Source organism: Panthera uncia, chromosome X (genome assembly GCF_023721935.1).
Source record: "Panthera uncia isolate 11264 chromosome X, Puncia_PCG_1.0, whole genome shotgun sequence".
NCBI classification, from domain to species: domain Eukaryota; kingdom Metazoa; phylum Chordata; class Mammalia; order Carnivora; family Felidae; genus Panthera; species Panthera uncia.
The window spans coordinates 59,292,362-59,301,501 of NC_064817.1; the positions used below are offsets into that span (position 1 = coordinate 59,292,362).

At 38.3% G+C, this 9,140-nt stretch overlaps 1 pseudogene; it reads left to right on the forward strand.

The window, feature by feature from the left end:
- Positions 1–4,880: 4,880 nt before the first annotated feature.
- LOC125931328 (T-complex protein 1 subunit zeta-like) lies at positions 4,881–6,538 on the forward strand (annotated as a pseudogene).
- Positions 6,539–9,140: the final 2,602 nt, after the last annotated feature.

Here is a 9,140-nt window from a genome sequence, read left to right on the forward strand (position 1 = left end):
CCAATTTATATGTGTGGTTTTCCAAGTTGGGGCATAAATGTTTACAACTGTTAGATCCTTTTGATGGATAGACACCTTAGTTATGATATAATGCTTTCTTCATTTCTTGTCAGTCTTTCTTTTAAAATCTAGATTGTCTGATATAAGTATGGCTACTCCAGCTTTCTTGTGGTGTCTTTTAGCATGATAAATTGTTCTCCATCCCCTCACTTTCCATCTGCAGATATCTTTAGGTCTCAAGTGAATCTCTTATAGGAGGCATATAGATGGTTCTTGTTTTTTTTTATCCATTCTGATAGTACGTATGTGTTTTGATCTGACCATTTAGTCCATTTACTTTCACAGTTATTATTGAAAGATAAGAAGTTAGTGCCATTTTGTTACCTGTAAAGTTGGTATTTCTGGTGATGTTCTCTTCCTTTCTAGTCTTTATTGCTTTTGGTATTTTTTTCCCTCACTCAAAGAGTCTGCTTTAATATTTCTTGCAAGGCTCATTTAGTGGTCATGAACTCCTTTAGTTTTTGTTTGTCTGGGAAACTTTGTCTCTTCTTCTATAACAGAAAACCACAAACAAAATGGCAATATTAAATCACTCACTATGAACAATTACTTTAAATACAAGTGGATTAAACCCCCCAATCCCTGGAAGAAAGGATTAAAAAAGAAGATCCAAAAATAGGCTGTTTATAAGAAATTCACTTTAAATTTCAAGATATAGGAGAAGATGATGGTGGCCAAGTAGGATCCTAGGCTTATCTCAGCCCACAAACGCAACTAGATAACTATCAAGTCACACTAAATACCTCATAAATTGACCTGAAGACTGACAAAACAAACCCCAACAAACTAAAGAGAGACAAGAAGCCACATTCAAGAAAGTAGGAAATGTGAACACATATGGTTTAGGGAAGAAATGGATCATGGGTGCTCAGGAGGGGAGGTAGCTGTGGTCATGGAGAAGGGTGTAATAGAAAGGAGTATACAGAGGAGTGCACAAGGAGAACATTTCCCCAAAGCCATTGGCTTGGAAAATGAGAAGGGCTGAATTTCATGAGTTCTTTCAAACAGCAGGGCTTAAAGCCTGGAGACTTAATGGTCAGCAGGCTTGTCTGGGATAAAGCCTGGAAAGCACAGCCTTATTCCTGGAGAGAAGGCAAGAAAACAACTTGGGGACATAGAGTGTGGAAACAGTGATCTGAAGAATGCCCGCAGACCACAGGAGGGAAATCATTCACTATTCTAGGAGAATTTCAGTTAGCAACAACACTCACAGAGATGCCTCACTGGATACAAGGTGATGGCTGGTGCCATTTTCCTCCCTTGACCTTCAGCATAAGCACAGAGCCACCTGAGGAAAGCAGTTCAGCATGGACACTGGCTGCCTAAATTGTTTACACCAATCCTCACCTCACTGTGCTCTGACGGGACTGTTTTTCTCAGTCAAACTCAGTCTCAGCATAGTGAGCCCCTCCCCTGGAAGACTAGCACAAACCTCATCCCCCATCATGTATCATAACCAGAGAGTTCTGCATGGCCTCAGTTCTAGTGGAAGTAGTTTCAGGTCTCATTTCACAAGCATACCAGAGCGCACCTTATCAAAACTTGCCACGTTTGGACCAGGGACAAACTTTCCACAGCAGGCAAAGAGAACTTCTGCAGATGACTGGCCAAAAGGATATAGCAGCCTGAACACAACAGGAGACCACAAACGGTGCACACCAGAGACAGACTCTGAAGCTCCAGGCCCTGGGCAGTACATGACTTCTTCTTCAAAATGCCATTACTTTCAGGAGCAAGAGACATAACTGGCTTTTTGAACACAGAAAAGAAGGGAGAGACTTAGATAAAATGGAAATCAGAAGAATTTATCCCAAATGAAAGAACAAGGTAAGGCCACGACCAGAAAACTAAGAAAAACAGATGGAAGTAACATGCCTGATGGAGAATTTAAAGCAACAATTATAAGAATATTCACTGGGTTTGAGAAAAGAATAGAAGACATCAGTGAGACACCACAGTGATAAAAGAGTTTAAAAAGAATCAGTCAGGGGGAGGAGTTAAGATGTCAGAGCATTAGAGGGCCCTTATGCTTGCCCCATTTCTTAAAACAGCTAGATAAATATCAAATCATTCTTATCACCCAAGTAATCTATGTGAATGCTGAGAGAACAAATTGCAGTTTGTTCATGGAAGGTAGGAGGTGTAGAGACATGATTCTGGGAAGAAAAGAACCACAGGTTCTGTAGAAGGGTGGGAGCCTTGATCACAGGAGAGGAAAGAGAAACAGAGAGAAGGCATTGTGCAGGGATTGCACAAGAGAAACACTTCCCCAAAGCCACTGGCTGGGAAAACTATAGCGGCTGATTATTTCAAGATTTTACAACCAATGGAGCTCAAATATGGAAGCTTAGAAGTCTGAGCCACAGGTGTGTGGAGCCTGGTTGGCATACTGGTGCTCCTCCTTCCTGTAGGGAAGGAGGACAGAGACCCTGGGGTGGACAGCATGGTTTGCGGACCCCATTGGTTGCACTGGGAGAGACAGCTCCCTTTCTTAGAGTGCATTTGGGAGATGTGGCATGGCCTCTCGGAAATAAAGAGCTAGTGGGTGCCAATGTGCTGCTCCAATCATTGCCATAGGAATGAAAACCCCTGCTGATGGCAGCAAGCTGGGTGCCAGCTTTTTGCTGGGCTTTACCATAAACTCCAAGCCCCTGTGTGATTCTACAACTTTTTGTGGAAAAAAACATCACAAGCTACAGCGTGATGAGACCCTCCCCCAGAGGATCAGTGCATGTTTGTGCCACACAGGGTCCCTATAATTTGGAATTTTGAAACCCAGCCATTATGCCTGAGATAAAACACAGGAGTACTGTGCCATGTGACAGGCAAACAGCTTGGATACAGACAGGGTAAAGGCAGAGATCTGACAGAAGCTGTGGATACAAGAAGAGACATTGTTCAGAAGGAATAGAAAATAAGAACAGATCCATAAACAGCAAAGAAATTCAATCAGTAATCAATAATTTCCCAACAAATAAAACTCCAGTTGGGAAAATTTGACAGACATGTAGAAGAATTAACCTGGGCCACTTTCTTACACCATACACAAAAATAAACTCAAAATGGATGAAAGACCTAAATGTAACAGGAAACCATCAAAATCCTAGAGGAGAAAACGATCAACAACCTCTTTCACCTCAGTCACAACAACTCATTAGTGGACATGTCTCCAGAGACAAGGGAAACAAAAGCAAAAATAAACTATTGGGACCTCATCAAGATAAAAAGCTTCTGCACAGTGAAGGAAACAATCAACGAAACTAAAAGACAACCGATGGAATGGGAGAAGATATTTGCAAATGACATATCTGATAAAGGGTTAGTATCCATGATGAGCAATGATTCAAGAATTCTTAATAAGATACTAGCAAATTGAATCCAACAGTACTTTAAAACAACTATTCCAGTCGGTTGGGCTTCGACTTTGGCTCAGGTCATGATCTCGCAGCTATGGGTTCAAGCCCCGCGTCGGGCTCTGTGCTGGCAGCTTGGAGCCTGGAACCTGTTTCGGATTCTGTGTCTCCCTCTCTCTCTCTGTCCCTACCTCACTTGTGCTCTGCCTCTCTCTCTCAAAAAGAAATAAACATTAAAAAAATTTTTTTAAAAATTATTCCACACAATCTAATGGGATTTATTCCTGGGCTGCAGAGGTGGTTCAATATTCATGAGTCAGTCAACACGATGCACCATATTAATAAAAGAAAGGAAAAAAACATATGATCTTCTCAATAGGTGCAGAAAAAGCATTTGACAAAGTACAGCCTCCATTCTTCATAAAAACCTTCAGCAATGTGAGGATAGATGGAACATACCTCATCATCATAAAGGCCATATATGAAAGACCCACAGCTAATATCATCCTCAACGGGGAAAAACTGAGGACTTTTCCCCTAAGGTCAGGAACAAGACAGGGATATTCACCTTCAGCATTGTTATTTAATACAGTACTGTAAACCCTAACCTCAGCAATCAGGCAACAAAAAGAAATAAAAGGCATCCCAATTGTCAAGGAAGAAGTCACATTCCCATCACTCCCACATGACATGAGTGACATGACATGTTGAAAACCCAAAAGACTCCACCAAAAAATTACTAGAACTGATACACAAATTGAGCAAAATCAGTGTACCAAAATCTGTTGCCTTTTCTAGACACCAATAATGAAGCAGCAGAAAAAGAAATAAAGGAATCGATCCCATTTATAATTGCACCAAAAACAATGATACCTAGGAATAAACCTAACCAATGAGGTAAAAGATCTATATTCTGAAAACTACAGAACACTAATGAAAGAATGGCACAATGGCACTAATTGATGATGGCACAATGAAATGGAAAAACATTCCATACTCAATGATTGGAAGACAAATATTGTTAAAATGTCAATATTACCTAGAGCAAGCTACACATTTAATCAAATCCCTATCAAATTACCACCAGCATTTTTCCCAGAGCTAGAACAAACCATCCTAAATTTTTTATGGAACCACAAAAGACCCTTAATAGACAAATCAATCTGGAAAAGAAAACTAAAGCTGGAAGCATCATGATTTGGGACTTCAAACTATATTACAAAGTTACAGTCATCAAGACAGTATGGTACTGGCACAAAAACAGACATAGATCAATAGAACAGAATAGAAAACCCAGAAATGGGCCAACAACTATATGGTCAACTAATTTTTGACAAAGCAAGAAAGAATATCCAATGGGGAGAAAAAGACAGTCTCTTCAACAAATGGTTCTGGGAAAATTGGACAGCAACATGCAGAAAAAATGGGCTGAGCCAGCTTGCACTCCACACACTGGGTATTCTCTTCTTCCTGTGCTGGTTAGCTATGGCGGCTGTGAAGACTCTGAACCCCAAGGCCGAGGTGGCCAGAGCTCAGGTGGCACTGGTAGTCAACATTAGCACAACCCCAGGGGCTGCACTACGTGCTGAGGACCAACTTGAGGACTAAGGGCACCATGAAGATGCTTGTTTCTGGTGCTGGAGACATCAAGCTTACTAAAGATGGCGATGTGCTGCTTTATGAAATGCAAATTCGGCACACAGCAGCCTCCTTAATAGCCAAAGTAGCAATAGCCCAGGAGGACATAACTGGTGACATAACATTCAATGTCCTAATCATTGGAGAACTAATGAAACAAGCAGATCTCTACATTTCTGAAGGTCTTCATCTTAGAATAATAACAGAAGAATTTGAAGATGCACTGGAAAGGGCACTTCAGTTTTTGGAACTAGTCAAAGTAAGCAAAGAAATGGACATAGAACACTTCTAGATGTGGCCAGAACTTCTCTACGTACTAAAATGCATGCTGAACTTACTGATATCTTACAGAGGCTGTGATGGGTTCCATTTTGTCCATTAAAAAACAAGATGAATCCATTGACCTCTTCATGGTTGAGATCATGGAGATGAAACATAAATCTGAAACTAATACAAGCTTAATCAGAGGTCTTGTTTTGGACCATAGGGCACCGCAATCTGATATAAAAAAAAAAAAAAGAGTAGAAGATGCATACATCCTCATGCATGCATACATCCTCATGCAATGTGTCATTAAAATATGAAAAACAGAAGTGAATTGTGGGTTTTTTACAAGAGTACAGAAGAGAGAAAAACTCGTAAAAGCAGAAAGAAAACTCATTGAAGATAGAGTTTAAAAAAATACTAGAACTGAAAAATAAAGTTTGTGGTGATTCAAATAAGGAATTTGTTGTTAATAGTCAAAAGGGAATTGACCCCTTTTCCTTAGATGCTCTTGCAAAACAAGGCATAGTAGCTCTGTGTAGAGCTAAAACAAGAAATACGGAAAGGCTGATTTTTGCTTGTGGTGGAGTAGCTCTAAAAATTCTTGTTGACCTAAATCCTGATTGTTTGGGACATTCAAGCTTGTCTATGAGTTTACATTGTGAAAAGAGAAATTCACCTTTATTGAGAAATGTAACAATCCTCGCTCTGCCACATTCTTAGTCAAAGGACCAAAAAAGCATACATCATTCAAATCAAAGATGCAAAAGAGATGGCTTGAGGGCTTTTAAAAATGTTACTCATGATGGCTGTGTAGTTCCAGATGCTGGTGCAACGGAAGTAGCAGTGGCAGAATCCTTGATTAAATATAAGCCCAGTGTAAATGGCAGGGTCCAACTTGGAGTGCAAGCACTTGCTGATGTATTGCTCATTATTCCCAAGGTTCTTGCTCAGAACTCTGGTTTTGACCTTCAGGAAACACTAGTTAAAGTTCAAGCAGAACATTAAGAATCAGGTCAACTTGTGGATGTGGACTTGAACACAAGTAAGCCACTGGTACCAGCTGAAATAGACATATGGGATAACTATTGTGTAAAGAAACAGATTCTTCATTCCTGCACTGTGATTGCCACCAACATTCTCCTGGTTGATGAGATCATGAAGCTGGAATGTCTTCTCTAAATGGTTGGATTGAACTTCCCTTGTGTCATCAGTATCATTAAGACTACAAGGTGATCCTAAGAATATAGCTATGGAATTTTCGTCCAAGCTTCAAATGATTTTCAAAAGCATTTTCTTTTTCCATATGAAAAAGAAAACATTGACACTCAAGTTCTGAAATTCTGAAATTATAATTACAGTATTTTTTAAAATTTCACTGCAGTGCACACACATTAAGCAGGCTGTTTTCACCCAATGAACAGGATGTTTTGCTTTAGCTTCAGTGATCTAAAAGTATTATGTTAGACAAGTGTACATTATCTACCTTGTTATTAAATGTTCCTTGAAAAAAACTTTAATGGTTTAATAATTTCTTCTAATGGATGATTTTTAATGTATCCAATAGCTCCCTACTGTCACACTTGTAAGTTTTTATGCAAATATATATAATACTTAAAGTAACTTAAGATTTTGAAAGCATCCATGTTTCTTTAGTATAAATTCCTATGAGTAAAACTATTGGATCATTTGTTTGGACTTTTAATGCTTTTGAAGTACCTTTGCTAAAATGCTCCCCAGAAAAGTTGTACTGGGCAGAGAAATGGGTGAAGTATAGGCAAGGGTGTTGAATAAACTGAAAGTATGAAGAGAGAAAACTATAAATAGAGGAGACAGAGGTAAAAACACCATTAAAGGCATGGGGGTTAGAGGACAGGAGATTTTCACGTAGAATGTGTTTTCACACTCCTGCACCTGTGCTTATCCTGAAATACCCATTCATCCCAAACTCTCCAGTGCCATCTTTCTCTCACCCAAGTTACTGATCTTTCCCATCTGTTTCCATAAAATTGTTTTCATAGTTGGTATATCTCCACAGCCCTTGACAGTGAAGTTGTGTGCTGCAAAGCTTTGTATTTTAGAGGCTTGGCAGTTGCCTACAATGAATGTGCAATAAATGTTAAAACAAAACCTTTAAAAAAATGCAGAAAAATAAAACTGGACCACTTTCTTCCACCATACACCAAAATAAATCCAAAATGGATGAAATACCTAAATGTGAGACAGGAAACCATCCAAATCCTAGATGAGAACATAGGCACCAACATCTCTGACCTTGACTGTAGCAACTTCTTACTAGATATGCTGCCAGAGTCAAGGGAAACAAAAGCAAAAATGAACTATTTAGATTTCATCAAGATAAAAATATTCTGTACAGCAAAGGAAACTATCAACACAACTAAAAGACAGCCTATGAAATGGCATATATGATAAATGGTTAGTGTCCAAAATCTATAAAGAACTTACAAAACTCAACACCCCAAAAAACAAATAATCCAGTGAATAAATGGGCAAGAGACACGAATGGACACTTTTCCAAAGAAGTCATCCAGATGGCTAACATACACATGAAAAGATGCTCAACATCACTCATCATCAGAGAAATACAAATCAAAACCACAATGAGATACCACCTCATGTCTGTCAGAATAGCTAAAATTAACAACTCAGGAAACACCAGATGTTGGCAAGGATGTGGAGAAAGAGGAACTCTTTTGCACTGTTGGTGGGAATGCAAACTGCTACAACCTCTTTGGAAAACAGTATGGTGGTTCCTCAAAAATTTAAAATAGAGCCTCCCTACAACCCAGCAATTGCACAACTAGTTATTTATCCATAGGATAAAAAATTATGATTTGAAGGGGTGTGTGCACCCCAATGTTTATAGCAGCACTACAAACAATAACAAAAGTATGGAAAGAGCCCAAATGTTCATCAACTGATGAATGGAGAAAGAATGGAGTATAAAATCACTCGCCATCAAAAAGAAAGAAATCTTTCCATTTGCAATGACATGGAGGGAGCTAGAGTGTACTATGCTCAGCGAAGTAAGCCAAAGACAAATACCATATGACTTCACTCATGTGTGGAACTTAAATACCAAAACATATGAACATAGGGGAAGGGAAAAAAGAGACAGAAGGAGGCAACCATGAGACTCTTAACTATAGAGAACAAACTGAGAGTTGATGGATGGAGGCGGGAGAGATATGGGCTAAATGGGCAATGGGCACTAAGGAGGGCACCTTAATTGTTGTGATGAGCCCTGGTGTACTCATCCCAATGAGTGTCCTCCTTAATACCCATTACCCATTTACCCCATCCTCCCACCCAAGACCCCTCCAGGAATCCTGAGTTTGTTCTCTATATTTAAGAGTCTCCTGTGTTTTGTTCTCCTCCCTGTATTTATATTGTTTTTGCTTCCCTTCCTTTATGTTCATGTTTTGTACCTTAAATTCCATATATTCATGAATTCATATGATATTTGTCTTTCTCTGACTAATTTCACTTAGCGTAATAAACTCTAGTTCCATCCATGTTGTTCCAAATGGCAGGATTTCATTCTTTTTGATTACCCAGTAATATTCTATTATATATATATCTATCACATCTTCTTATATATAATATATAATATATATTTATATAATATATAATTTATAATATTAATATAATTATAATAAATTATAATTTTATATAATATATAATACATTATATATAATATATAATACATTATAATTATAATATAGTTAATATAATTATAATGTATAATATATAATTTATATAATATATATAATTTTATAATATATAATCATATATATATAATCA